Raw genomic sequence first — 12,551 nt, 5'->3', positions numbered from 1 at the left:
TTGAGCCGTCAGGTACTCTGAAATCTGCTTTTTGTCACTTTTGCTAAACAGAAAAATCTTCCTACCGTTTTTTAATATTTTTATTTATGGCTATCAGGGAGACTGCTGAGGCATCACGGAGGATGGACCTTGTGGAGTTTGGAGTCAGCAGTATGGAGCACTCACTATGACAGTGGGCCACACAGGAAAGGAAGCAATTGCTGATTTCAGTTATTTTGGTTTCGAGACTGTCAGGTTGTCCCTTTTCCTGTCTTTTGCCTGGATTATTTTTGTATTGTTTGGGTATACTTTTCTCTCAATTAAATTGTACTCGTGGCAGAGGAGCTTTCAGTAACTGAAGTTATTGAACAACTTAGGGATCAAGTAGGTAAATTACAGATAGAAGTAAATGGGCTCGAAACAGCAGAGAGGGAACAGTCACATCCCAACCCGTCCACCCTGGATGGCACTGCTGCAGGATTGGTTACCCCGTTTTCAGGGAAAGAGGGGGAAGGTGTTTTTGTCTGTTTTGACAATTTGGCTACAGCCACCAAATTGAGGGGATGGAATGAGGAGCATTTATTATTGTTGCTAGATTGGAGTGAATCTCAGTTAGGCTAAAACATCTGAGGATTTTCAGGAAGGGTTAATAAAGAGATAACAGAAGAAGAGCATGGAAAGATATTGGTGGGAACAACTTACTAGTGTTTTTCATAAGCGGGATGAATAAATTGAAAGTTTTACTGACCATATTTGTGAAATCAATTTAGGTGCCTATGAGCTCACGGATGATGATATGGTTAACAAAGTAATTTTGAGGGGAGCAGAACAGAGGGCTCTTGGCCCATTAAAAGTGGAAATGTCAAGAAAGGTTCACATGATATTTCCTAAGTATCCGAGTGAAGCAGTGGATAATGCATTACCATCAGAGGAAACTGACTCATTATTTAGGTCACTGAACATTGGACAGTGTTTAGTACATACATAAATTGTTTTCTTACATGGACAAAAGGGTCACTTACAGCAAGACTGCAGACATTAACATTGTAAGCAATGTGGACATTCATATTGGTAGTGCCGTATCAAAGGAAGTTTCAAATTCAGGGTAGATCTTACGGGCAGTAGTTAAACAGCCGAGGGGGCAGGTTGTCCACTGTGCCGTGCTCCTTGTGAGAGTTAGAACATGTAAGAAAGCAGTTGCAGACATTTTTCTGACCGGTTATGTGGGGGTTAAATTATGTAAAATGTCGTTGGATACTGGTTCTCAGCTATCGGTTGCTAGTAAGTGAGTATCTGGAGAAAATAGGTTAAGTGCACTACACTGAATGTTAAGTGGCATAGATGGAGGGCGTGGGAATTCACTTGGTACTGGAGTGTTGAAGTTCAAAGTGGGCGACATTAACTTCCAAATGGATGCATAAGTTCTTCCTGTTTTAGCAGTAGGTACGACATTATTCTCGGACAATTTCCTGATAGCACATCGTGCCGTAATTGACCTGGTATGGCATATGGTAAAACTGAATGGAAGTTTGTTTCAGCTAGGCTCTGCAGTAGGAATACCTTCACGGTTGCAAGGTCTGCCCTGTGGCCGTGGGTAGCCGATTCGGCTGCGTACAGTGTGCCTTAAAGTCAGATCGTAGGATCACATACGGAAAGGTAAAGGGAAGGCAGTCTGGGCTGATATTGGTGAACTCGTGTGTCATTGAACCATTGGCAGGTAATGAAGAACTAGATGCAGTTAGCTGTTTAATACGACGTAGCGTGTCCTGTGTTTGAGAGGTAGATGGAATGAGCTTAGAGTGTATCAGTATTGATATTTTTGACCCTGAGAAAGTAAAAGTTGTCACAGGCCACCTTGTTTGTGAATTTAGACGTGTTAGATGAAAATGAAATAGACTACGATTTTGCGGCAAACGATGCCGGAAGGATCTGTTGACTGGTCAGTGCTGAGGGGTAAGGTAGCACACCTGGAAGCACAGGACAGAGCATTAGTGGAAAAACCATTGAGTGAGCACATGGAATTATCTAATCTGTTGGGTCCATCACCTGCAACACCACTTGTTCAGCATCGGATTCCTTCTGGAAATGAAGCAACCATCTGCAAATGACTGTATTGTGTACCGGGGCATTTACAGCGGATTACGGAAGACTTTATAGGTCAGCACTTAGAGATGGCGTCGTAGAACCTGATTGTAGTTCCCGGTCTGCTGCCATTGTAATTGTAAGCAAAAAATCACCATATGGTGGCAAAACTTATAGTTTCCGTCACGATTATCAGTTACTCGACTAGAAAATGTTGTCAGATGTGTATCCTACACCTAATATAATAGAGACATTGCACAACTTGGGTCAGTGTTGGTACTCCACAATATTGGATTTGTGTAATGGTGAAGCCAGAGGGCCAATTGAAAACCGCATTTTCAATGCCAACTGGACATTTTCACTTTTGCCACATGCCCTTTGGACTCATAACATGCTGGCAACTTTTCAGGGTTTGCTGGATAGTGTGTTGCACGGATTAAAACCAAAACAGTGCATGGCATACCAGGATGACATAACCATGTATTCAAAGGATATTCCAGAACGTTTAAGAGTGCATGCATGAAGTGCATCATCTGTGTGCAGCACGGTTAATGTTGAATTTAGAGAAATGTCATTTTGTATTGCAAGAAGTTTGGTATTTGTGTCACATTATACAGCAGGGTGTAATTTGTACTAATCCAAAGCTACTTGAGGCTGTTCAGAATTTTCCAACACCCACCAAGGTAAACGTTATAACTTCCAAGTTGAACAAATATATTTCAAGGACGGCACAATACATCTAAGTCACAGATCAAGTAAGACGTGCGTACACTTTAACAGTCAAATCAGAACTGAGTCCGAGTCTAGCGGCCGCTGGCTGGCTGGCCGCTTAGGTGGCGCTGCTGCTGCACGGCTGGCAGACAGCGCCGCATGTAGAGGACGCGCGTAACTGCGTGGCAGCACTTTGAAAGATCGCCGAGTCACAGTACTTTTCCCCCCTGTGAATTTATTGCACAGGTCTCGATGGAGGTGGCCTGTAGATTGCTAACGTCCATAGGTGTTGTTTGACTGGCCGTAAAGTCTCGAAGAGGAGGCTTCCCGTACGGATGGAAGTGTCGCCGACGATAACGGGTCGAGATGACAGGAGACGTGGGGGTCGCATCTGCTGGGACTCCGTGCACCAGTCTGCCCGTTGCGGCAAGTCTGGTTGTTATAACAGGAGACACGGGCGACGTGTCCGCATCCGTAGCAGAAGGAGGCGAGTAGAGTTGTTCTCACAGATGGTGGTCATCTGGTTCTTGCACGGGCACGTCTCCTGTTGGCATCAGTTCTTGTGCGGGCACCGAGATGAAGGTGAGAGGACTGTGTTGTGAGTAATGAGAGAGTCCAGGATCCCGAGCGTCAGGTAGAGTCGAAGGTGGTGTAGTGGCATCCGGAACAGGTGTTGCCGGCACACGAGGCCGAAGCTGGTCCGAATGACGCACTGCACCACCCGTGTCTGTCTGGATTTCGTGCAAGCGTCGGCCGAGGTGTCGTAAGATGTGGCCAGACTCCATTTTGGCTGCCTGCCGTATCCCCGTACCCACACGAGGTCGCCGGCGGTGAACCGGCCCGGCGAAGGCACCCGTGGCCGTGAGGTGGAAGGCTGCAGATGATGAAGTAGCGTGCGGGGCTGTCGGCCGTGTAAGAGCTCGGCCGGGCTGTGGTCGCCTGTGGGGGTGAAACGGTAAGAAGCCGGAAATTGGAGAAGCGCATCAGCAGCAGCAGAACAAGTCAGGAGTTTCCTCATCTTAGCCTTAAATGTGCAGACCAGATGTTCAGCCTCACCATTTGACTGTGGATGGAACGGAGGGGCCGTGACGTGCATGACGCTGTGACAGGCACAAAAATCTGCAAAATTGAAAGAGGCAAATTGCGGTCCATTATCAGTAACAAGAGTAGAGGGAAGGCCTTCCAAAGAGAAAATGCGAGCGATAGCATTTGAGGTTGCCACGGTGGTAGGCGACGTGCAACGACAATGAAAGGAAAGTTAGAGTAGGCGTCAATAACGAGAAGCCAATAAGTACCTAAAAAAGGTCCCGCAAAGTCACCATGAATACGCTCCCAGGTCTTCTCAGGCGAAGGCCACGGTGACAAAGATGACTCTGGGGTGGCAGCCTGTGATGCACAAGGGCCGCAGGCAGCAACCGTGTGTGCGATTTCAGAGTCGATGCTGGCCAGTACACGTGACGGCGCGCCAGAGATTTTGTGCGAGAGACAGCCCAGTGCCCTCGGTGAAGGAGGCGCGAGACCGAAGCACGCAAAGACGCAGGTACCACAACACGCGGCGAAGCATTTTCGGTGGAAAGGAGGATAACACCATCCCTAGCCATGAGGCGGTAATGCAAAGTGTAGTAGTTCTGCAACGGATCAGTAGTCTTAGCAGACGGACGATCTGAACAACCCTTCTGAACACAGCGTAAAACCCGGGAGAGGGTAGGATCAGAACCCATAGCAGCCCCCAGCCGGTCCCCGGTGATGGGGAACCCGTCCGCAACCCGCTGCTTGGCAACATCCAGATGGAAACACAAAAGTTCGTCCCTATCGAATGCCAGATCAGGACCCATGAGAAGGCGAGACAGTGCATCAGCATTCGCACATTGAGCCGTCGGTTGGAAATGAATCTCATAATTGAAACGAGACAAGTAAAGAGCCCAACGCTGGAGGCAGTGTGCAGCCTTGTCGGGAAGTGGCGTTGATGGATGAAACAAGGAAACAAGTAGTTTGTGATCCGTAACTAGATGAAATTTGGATCCATAGAGAAAAACACCAAACTCATGAAGAGCAGAAATAATGGCCAAAGCTTCTTTCTCAATTTGAGAATACTTTCGGTGGGCATCCGTGAGCGTTTTGGAGGCATAAGCAATGGGTTGTTCAGAAACGTCAGAAAAACGGTGCGCAAGGACTGCACCGACCCCGTATTGAGAGGCGTCCGTGGCAAGAACGAGATGTTGGCCAAGTCGATAAGTAGCCAGGCACGGGGCCTATTTCAGCATAGTCTTCAATCTCTGGGAAGCTTCATTGCATGACGCGGACCAGTGAAAAGGCACTTTTTTATGCATCAGGTGATGGAACGGCTGAGCCAGCGAAGCAGCAGACGGTAAAAACCTGTGATAGTATGCTATTTTCCCCAAGAGGGCCTGCAGTTCCTTAACAGATGTAGGGCGAGGAAGGGCATCGATCGCAGCGACAGTTTGCTGAATCGGACGAATACCATCCTGAGAGAGTTGAAACCCCAAGTACGTGATAGATGCCTGAAAAACTTTTCATTTCTGAAGATTACACTTAAGACCGGCAGTCTGTAAGACATGAAAAAGTGTGCGGAGATTCTGAAGATGCTCTGCAGTGGTGGAGGCAGTGAAAACAATGTCGTCCATGTAATTTATACACCCAGGGACAGGGAGCAATAATTGTTCCAAGAATCGCTGAAGGAGAGCAGGGGCGCTGGCAACCCCGAATGGCAATCATTTGTATTGATAGAGGCCGAAAGGCGTGTTAAGGACCAGAAACTGCCGGGAAGCAGCGTTGAGAGGAAGTTGATGGTAAGCTTCTGACAGGTCAAATTTAGAAAAATACTGGCCTCCAGCAAGTTTAGTGAACAATTCTTCAGATCGAGGCATAGGGTAAGTGTCGATGAGGCATTGAGCATTTACAGTAGCTTTGAAATTGCCACAGAGACGAATATCACCATTGGGCTTAGCAACGACAATGACAGGACAGGATCGCTCACTGGAAGTGACAGGAAGCAAGACCCCTGAAGCAGTGAGACGATCCAGCTTCCATTTGACCCGATCACAAAAGGCCCCAGGAATGGGCCGAGCCCGAAAAAATTTAGGCCGAGCAGTGGGTTTGAGCGTGATATGAGCTTCAAAGTCGTTTGCACGGTCTAACCCAGGAGAAAAAAGGGACAAAAATGTCGTTGACAAGGAATCCAATTGAGCATAAGGAATAGAATCAGAGACGATATTGACGGAGTCATCTATTGAGAACTCAAAAACGCGAAAGGCATCGAAACCAAAAAGATTCTCCGCGTTACTATGGTCGACCAAAAATATGGGAACAGTGCGAACGACAGATTTGTAAGATACCTCAGCATCAAATTGTCCCAAGAGAGAAATCTTCTGTTTATTGTAAGTCCGTAATTGCCTAGCGACAGGTGACAGGATTGGAGAACCCCATGCCTCTATTTGCACTCCAGTGGCACGAGAAATTTCAAAAGACTGAGCGATGGATATGACTTCATCTAGAGTCGGATTTGCCAACTGAAGGGCACGTTGCTAAACTTCTTTGTCGGGCGCCGACCGGATAATAGCATCCCGTACCATGGAATCGGCATAGGATTCTTTGTGACCTTCAGTAACAAATTGACACTTTTGACTGAGGCCGTGAAGTTCAGCAGCCCAAGCGTGATAGGATTGATTCGGTTGTTTTTGACAACAATAAAAGGCAACAAGAGAGGCTACCACATGCGTTTGCTTTTGAAAGTAGACAGACAGAACTGAGCACATTTCAGCAAAGGACAAAGACAAAGATGCAGGATCTTTCAAAGGAGCCAATTGCGGCAACAACTGATACATTTGAGGTGAAATCCATAAAAGGAACAGAGACTTACATGTTTGGTCATCCGCGACATGAAATGCCAAGAAGTGCTGTCGAAGACGTTTTTCGTAATCAGACCAGTGTTCCGCCGTCTCGTCGTAAGGAGGGAGAGACAACGACGAGAGACGCCCCGCATTTGATGCCGCAACGAAATCACGAATGGCATTTGTGAGAAGTGTTTGCTGTTCTATGAGACCTTGCAGTAGTTGCTCTAAAGTAGCCACGGAAACCTGTGGGTCAACGATGAAAGAGAAAAATTCACTACCTCGTCGCCAATTGTTATAACTTCAAGTTGAACAAATATATTTCAAGGACGACACAATACATGTAAGTCACAGATCTAGTAAACAAGGTAAGATGTGTGTACACTTTAACAGTCAAATCAGAACTGAGTCCGAGTATAGCAGCCGCTGGCTGGCTGACCGCTTAGGTGGCGCTGCTGCTGCAGGGCTGGCAGACAGCACCGCATGTATAGGACGTGTGTAACTGCGCAGTGGTACTTTGAAAGATTGGCGAGTCACAACAGTAAAGGAATTGCAATCTTATTCGGAACACACAAATTTTTACTGTAGGTATGTTTCAAAATTTGCAGAAATTGTAAGACCTCTCACGTAATAGCTACAGAAAGGTGTGTAGTTCCATTGGACAGCTGAGTGTGAGGCAGGGTTCCAGAAGTTTAAAGATCTGTTGACATCTAGTCCCATTTTGTTCTATCAAGATTTTGAATAACTGTTTATACTTTCAGTGATTTAAGCAATTTTGTGCTAGGGGTTATTTTGAGTCAGGAAGATGATGGACAGGTGCACCCAACTGCATGCATTTCATGGCAGCACAATAATGGTGACTGAAACTATTCCACTACAGAAAAAGAAATGCTTGCAGTGATTTTTGGTATTGGGTACTTTCATTATTACCTGTACGGTAGACGATTTAGAGTGGTGACTGATCGTGCAGCGCTTGAATGGCTTTTAGGATGTAAAGATCCAATGAGTAGATTGAAGAGATGGATTGTGCGGTTAAGTGAGTTTGATTACAAAGTAGTACATCAGCTGGGAATGTTGCACAGTAATGCAGATGGACTCAGCTGTAATGTAAGCACTGTGGAATGCACAGACATTGACGTAAGTGAATGGAGGGCAGGACAAAGTGCTGACCCAGACTGTCAGATGTTTGCTAAACGAAGCAGTTCTGCACGGAGGAGAGATTATTGCATCAAACAACACAAAATGTGCCACAGTTACTGTTACTGCAGAGCTCACATAACTAAGTATTGAGCCAAGTACATGATTTGATTTTAGAGGGACATATGGGTTGAAGAGCAATGGAGAGGATGGTAGTTCAGAATTATTGGTAGATCACACGTAGGCAGGATGTGGACCGTTACGTGAAAAATTGTGTTCCGTGTGCTCAAAGAGCGGAACTTACCGGAAAATTAAACTACAGATGTTACTGGAAGCTAATAAAGCCTTCCAAATGGTAGGACTGGACATCCAAGGACTCCTAGCACAAACACAAGCAGGGAATCATTACATATTAACCATAATTGACTATTTTTCCAATTACATTTCCACGGTAGCTTTACCAGACCAGCAATTCATGGCAGTAGCTGAGGCACTAGTCATCCAGTGGATACTTTGGTTTGGAATGCCTGAAAGCCTGATCATGGATCAGGGTGCAAATTTTATATCAGAATTAATGCAGCAGCTGTGCAGGCTGTTGTGCATTAAGACGTTATGGATGAGCTGTCTGCATTCTCAAGCTAACGGTTGAACACAACAAGTCCACAGGACAACTGCAAAAATGTTGCGTTATTACATAAATTCCCAGCATAAAAATTGAGATGTTCTATTGGCCTATGTCTTCGCTGCATACAACTCGAAAGTTCACCAGATCACAGGGTTATTCTTCTTCTTCTTGCGATACGGCCTCTGTACGACCACGGGTAGCCCCTTCGTGGACTGTATTTTCCTCTTCTTCTCCCAGAACCTCTTCATTCTTTCTCTTCTCCTCTCCCGCCCTTCTTCCGAGATCTTCAGTTTCCGTTTCTCCTGTCGGCTCCACTGGTGACACTCTAATCTTTTCCTGTATTCTTCTCTGTCATCGATCTCCGGCATATTTGTCGGTGTATATTTGTTCCTCCAATTTTCCTTTCCTTCAACCTTGATCCCCAATTCCAACCAGTCCTTCCGAAGTTCAACAACCTACTTGGTTCCTGTCTTTCCCCTTGTCCTCCCTATTGTTTCCCACACTCTCTTCGTCATTCTCTCCGTACTCATCCTAACTACATGCCCAGCAAACCTTGCCCTTTTCAGTCTGACTTCCTCGGATATTGTTCTCATGTTCCGGTACAATTCTTCCCTAGGTCTTCTCATCCACCCCTCTCCACCTCTTTTGGGACCTAGTATTTCTCTCAGTATTTTCCTCTCTCTTTCTCTAGTTGCTCTGCCCCATTTCTTCCTAGTGTCATCGTCTCGGCAGCATATAATACTGCATTCCTCACCGTTGCCTCGTAGTGGCTTATCTTTGCCTCTGGGGATATATTCTTTTTATTGTATACCTCTCTCGTCATGCAGAAGGCTGACCTCATCTTCTTTATCCTCTCTCTTATTCCCTCCTTGCTCCTGTTCCTTCCTGTTATAAATTTCCCAGGTATTCAAATTTGTCCACCATTTGCACAGTGCCTTCTGGCGTTTCCCAGTCTGCAGTGGTGTTTAATGTCTTTGCCTTGTTATAGGCGATCCTCAGTCCCACCTTTCTGGCTACCTTACTTAAGTTGTCGAGTTGTGTCTTTGCGTCTTCTTCCATCTCACTTACTATTGCTATGTCATCTGCAAAGGCTAGGCAGCCCACTTGAGCCCTGTTGTCCTTTTTGTCCCCCACATGGGTCTTTGATATTACCATTTCCTCGTTTATTGCTCTCCACTGCCTTATCACTTCGTCCAGTGCTATATTGAACAACAATGGTGACAATCCATCTCCCTGTTTAACACCAGTCTTGATCTGAAATTCTTCTGACAGTGCTCCTCTGAATCTCACCCTTGCTTTTATGTTTGTCAGAATTTCTTTTATCCCCATAAGAAGTAATTTTTGGGTGCAAGATGTTGTTGCCCTTTGAGTTTTGCATGGCTCCACCACAAGAAAACACCTAGTCAGGGAAAGATTTTACTAGGAGAGTGAAACTTATGTGGAGGCAAGTACAAAAAATGAATATGAAGGTTTTAGTGAAACAGGAAAATATGCATGATGTGAAAGTAGTGTTAGCTAAGTACCACTTGGGTCAATGTGTTATGTTAGCATATCCTTACGTGCCAAAGGGGAAAATGAAGAAGTTTGTGTCAGGTATAATGGACCTTACCGGGTAATAGAGATGACGTCACCGGTTAAACTTAAATTGCAGCGCCCCATCCACGAAATGGGCCGTTTAAGGGGGTTATGGACAATTTGCCTTGTGTGACCCCAGTTTCTGTAGAAGGGGTGGGGGGAAGATGATGGACAAGAAGGAGAAAAAGGAAAAAGCAAAGCAAAGAAAACAGGATAATATGGCAAATCATCAGTGTACGCTAAGACCTAGAGAATTTTCTTTCCCCACAGGACGCACGTTCCCACCGGGGGACAGGAGAAGATGGTAGCAGCATCTGTGAGCATGTTCATTCCATAGAGGAGAGCTGGAGCAGAGTCTTGTTGTATTGTTGCACTAGGGGTGTGTGACCGAAGCAGTTAAGGTACGTCTGTACTGGTAGGTGTTGCATTTTCCAGGCAGACGCAGATTATTATATTGGATCACCAGTGGACATTAAGGATAAACTGCAACATTTGTTCACTCAGGAATGACATGTGGAGACTGGAAGAAAAGTTTGGGAAATTGTACAGCATAATGAGTCATCAGTCGGGGTATAACGGTACACATGGAGAGTATCGTCTGTTGCAATCAGAGTTTTTAAAGCTACAGGTGCAACTACAACTGGCTATGGAGTTGATCCCATGGCCTAGACAGAAAAGGAGGATGGCTGGACACATGTTGTAGGATCTGAAAGACAGTCCCAATTAATAAAATATTCCGTGCTATTATTGTGTGGTCGAAGGGATTTAAAACCCGACGTTCCATCCACATCTGTGGAGGACGTTTTCGAGTGGGATCGTAACTTGTTGAACATCTGATTGACACCTACGCTCGCTACCAACTACAGCAAAATTCCACTTCTGTGTGATCCTGCTCAGGGGCTTGATGTCACATGTTTTGAATACGTGACCGCAATTGTCCGTTGTCGACTGCCGTCGTCTGCTCTTAATATCGCGCCGTGGTGGAAGACTGGTACACATCTTCAGCACAGGAATCCAAATTTCATTCAGTTTCGTGCCCTCTTCCTTTCTATTGAAATTCCTGGGGTGTTTCACAATCTCTGTGGCCTCTTTGTATAGCCTTTCATGGTATCCGCATGTGGCTGCCAGAACTTGAGTCCCATCAAAATGAATGTGGTGGTCTGCAGACTGTAAAGCATGTTTCTCAGCAGCTGATCTGACAATCTCCCCTCTTCTGCAATTGCCCTTATGCACTTCGAGTCTTTTTTTGACAGTTCTTTTTGTAGTACCCACATACACCTCCCCACCACCACCATCATCATCATCATGCCCTATGCCTTTCATCAGTCTGGAGCATAGCCCCCTTATAAAATTCCTCCATGATCCCCTATTCACTGCTAACATTGGTGCCTCTTCTGATGTTAAACCTATTACTTCAAAATCATTCTTAACCGAATCCAGGTACCTTCTCCTTGGTCTGCCCCGACTCCTCCTACCCTCTACTGCTGAACCCATGAGTCTCTTGGGTAACCTTGCTTCTCCCATGCGTGTAACGTGACCCCACCATCTAAGCCTGTTTGCCCTGACTGCTACATCTATAGAGTTCATTCCCAGTTTTTCTTTGATTTCCTCATTGTGGACACCCTCCTGCCATTGTTCCCATCTACTAGTACCTGCAATCATCCTAGCTACTTTCATATCCGTAACCTCAACCTTATTGATAAGGTAACCTGAATCCACCCAGCTTTCGCTCCCATACAACAAAGTTGGTCGAAAGATTGAACGGTGCACAGATAACTTGGTCTCGGTACTGACTTCCTTCTTGCAGAAGAGAGTAGATTGTAGCTGAGCGCTCACTGCAGTAGCTTTGCTACACCTCGCTTCCAGTTCTTTCACTATGTTGCCACCCTGTGAAAATATGCATCCTAAGTACTTGAAACCGTCCACCTGTTGTAACTTTGTTCCTCCTATTTGGCACTCAATCCGTTTATATTTCTTTCCCACTGACATTGCTTTCATTTTGGAGATGCTAATCTTCATACCATAGTCCATACATTTCTGATCTAGCTCTGAAATATTACTTTGCAAACTTTCAATTGAATCTGCCATCACAACTAAGCCATCTGCTGTGATGACCTCCCCACAACTATATGAAATCACATACATTCCAACTTTTTCTAGTGGTTGGCAAGCATCTTTGGCCGATTTTATGTGATCATGTATCTTCTGTGTGGGTGTGTAAATTACCGTGATGTTCCACTTTTTCAAGATTTTTCATATGAGGTCAGTCACCTCCTTAATAAATGGCAGGAAAACTTTTGATTTCACCGGCACTTGAGCATCACTGTGATTTCTACGCAGTGGTGTTAATGCTCTTTTCACCTCATTAAATGAATAACCATTCTTGAGCTATGCATTGCTGAGATGTTTTAATTCTGAATCGAGCAGATCTGGTTCACAGCCTTGCTCCATAAGCCAACGTTTTTATGATGCCACACATTTGTTGTGGGTAGTGGTTCAAATTCCAATGTAGGTAACAGTCTGTGTTCGTGGGTTTTTGGTAAACAGTGTTGCCTAAGCTACCATCTTCTTTCCTGAAAACTGGCACATCA

Source organism: Schistocerca serialis, chromosome 11, assembly GCF_023864345.2.
Source record: "Schistocerca serialis cubense isolate TAMUIC-IGC-003099 chromosome 11, iqSchSeri2.2, whole genome shotgun sequence".
Lineage (NCBI taxonomy): Eukaryota > Metazoa > Arthropoda > Insecta > Orthoptera > Acrididae > Schistocerca > Schistocerca serialis.
This window is presented reverse-complemented; position numbering follows the sequence as displayed.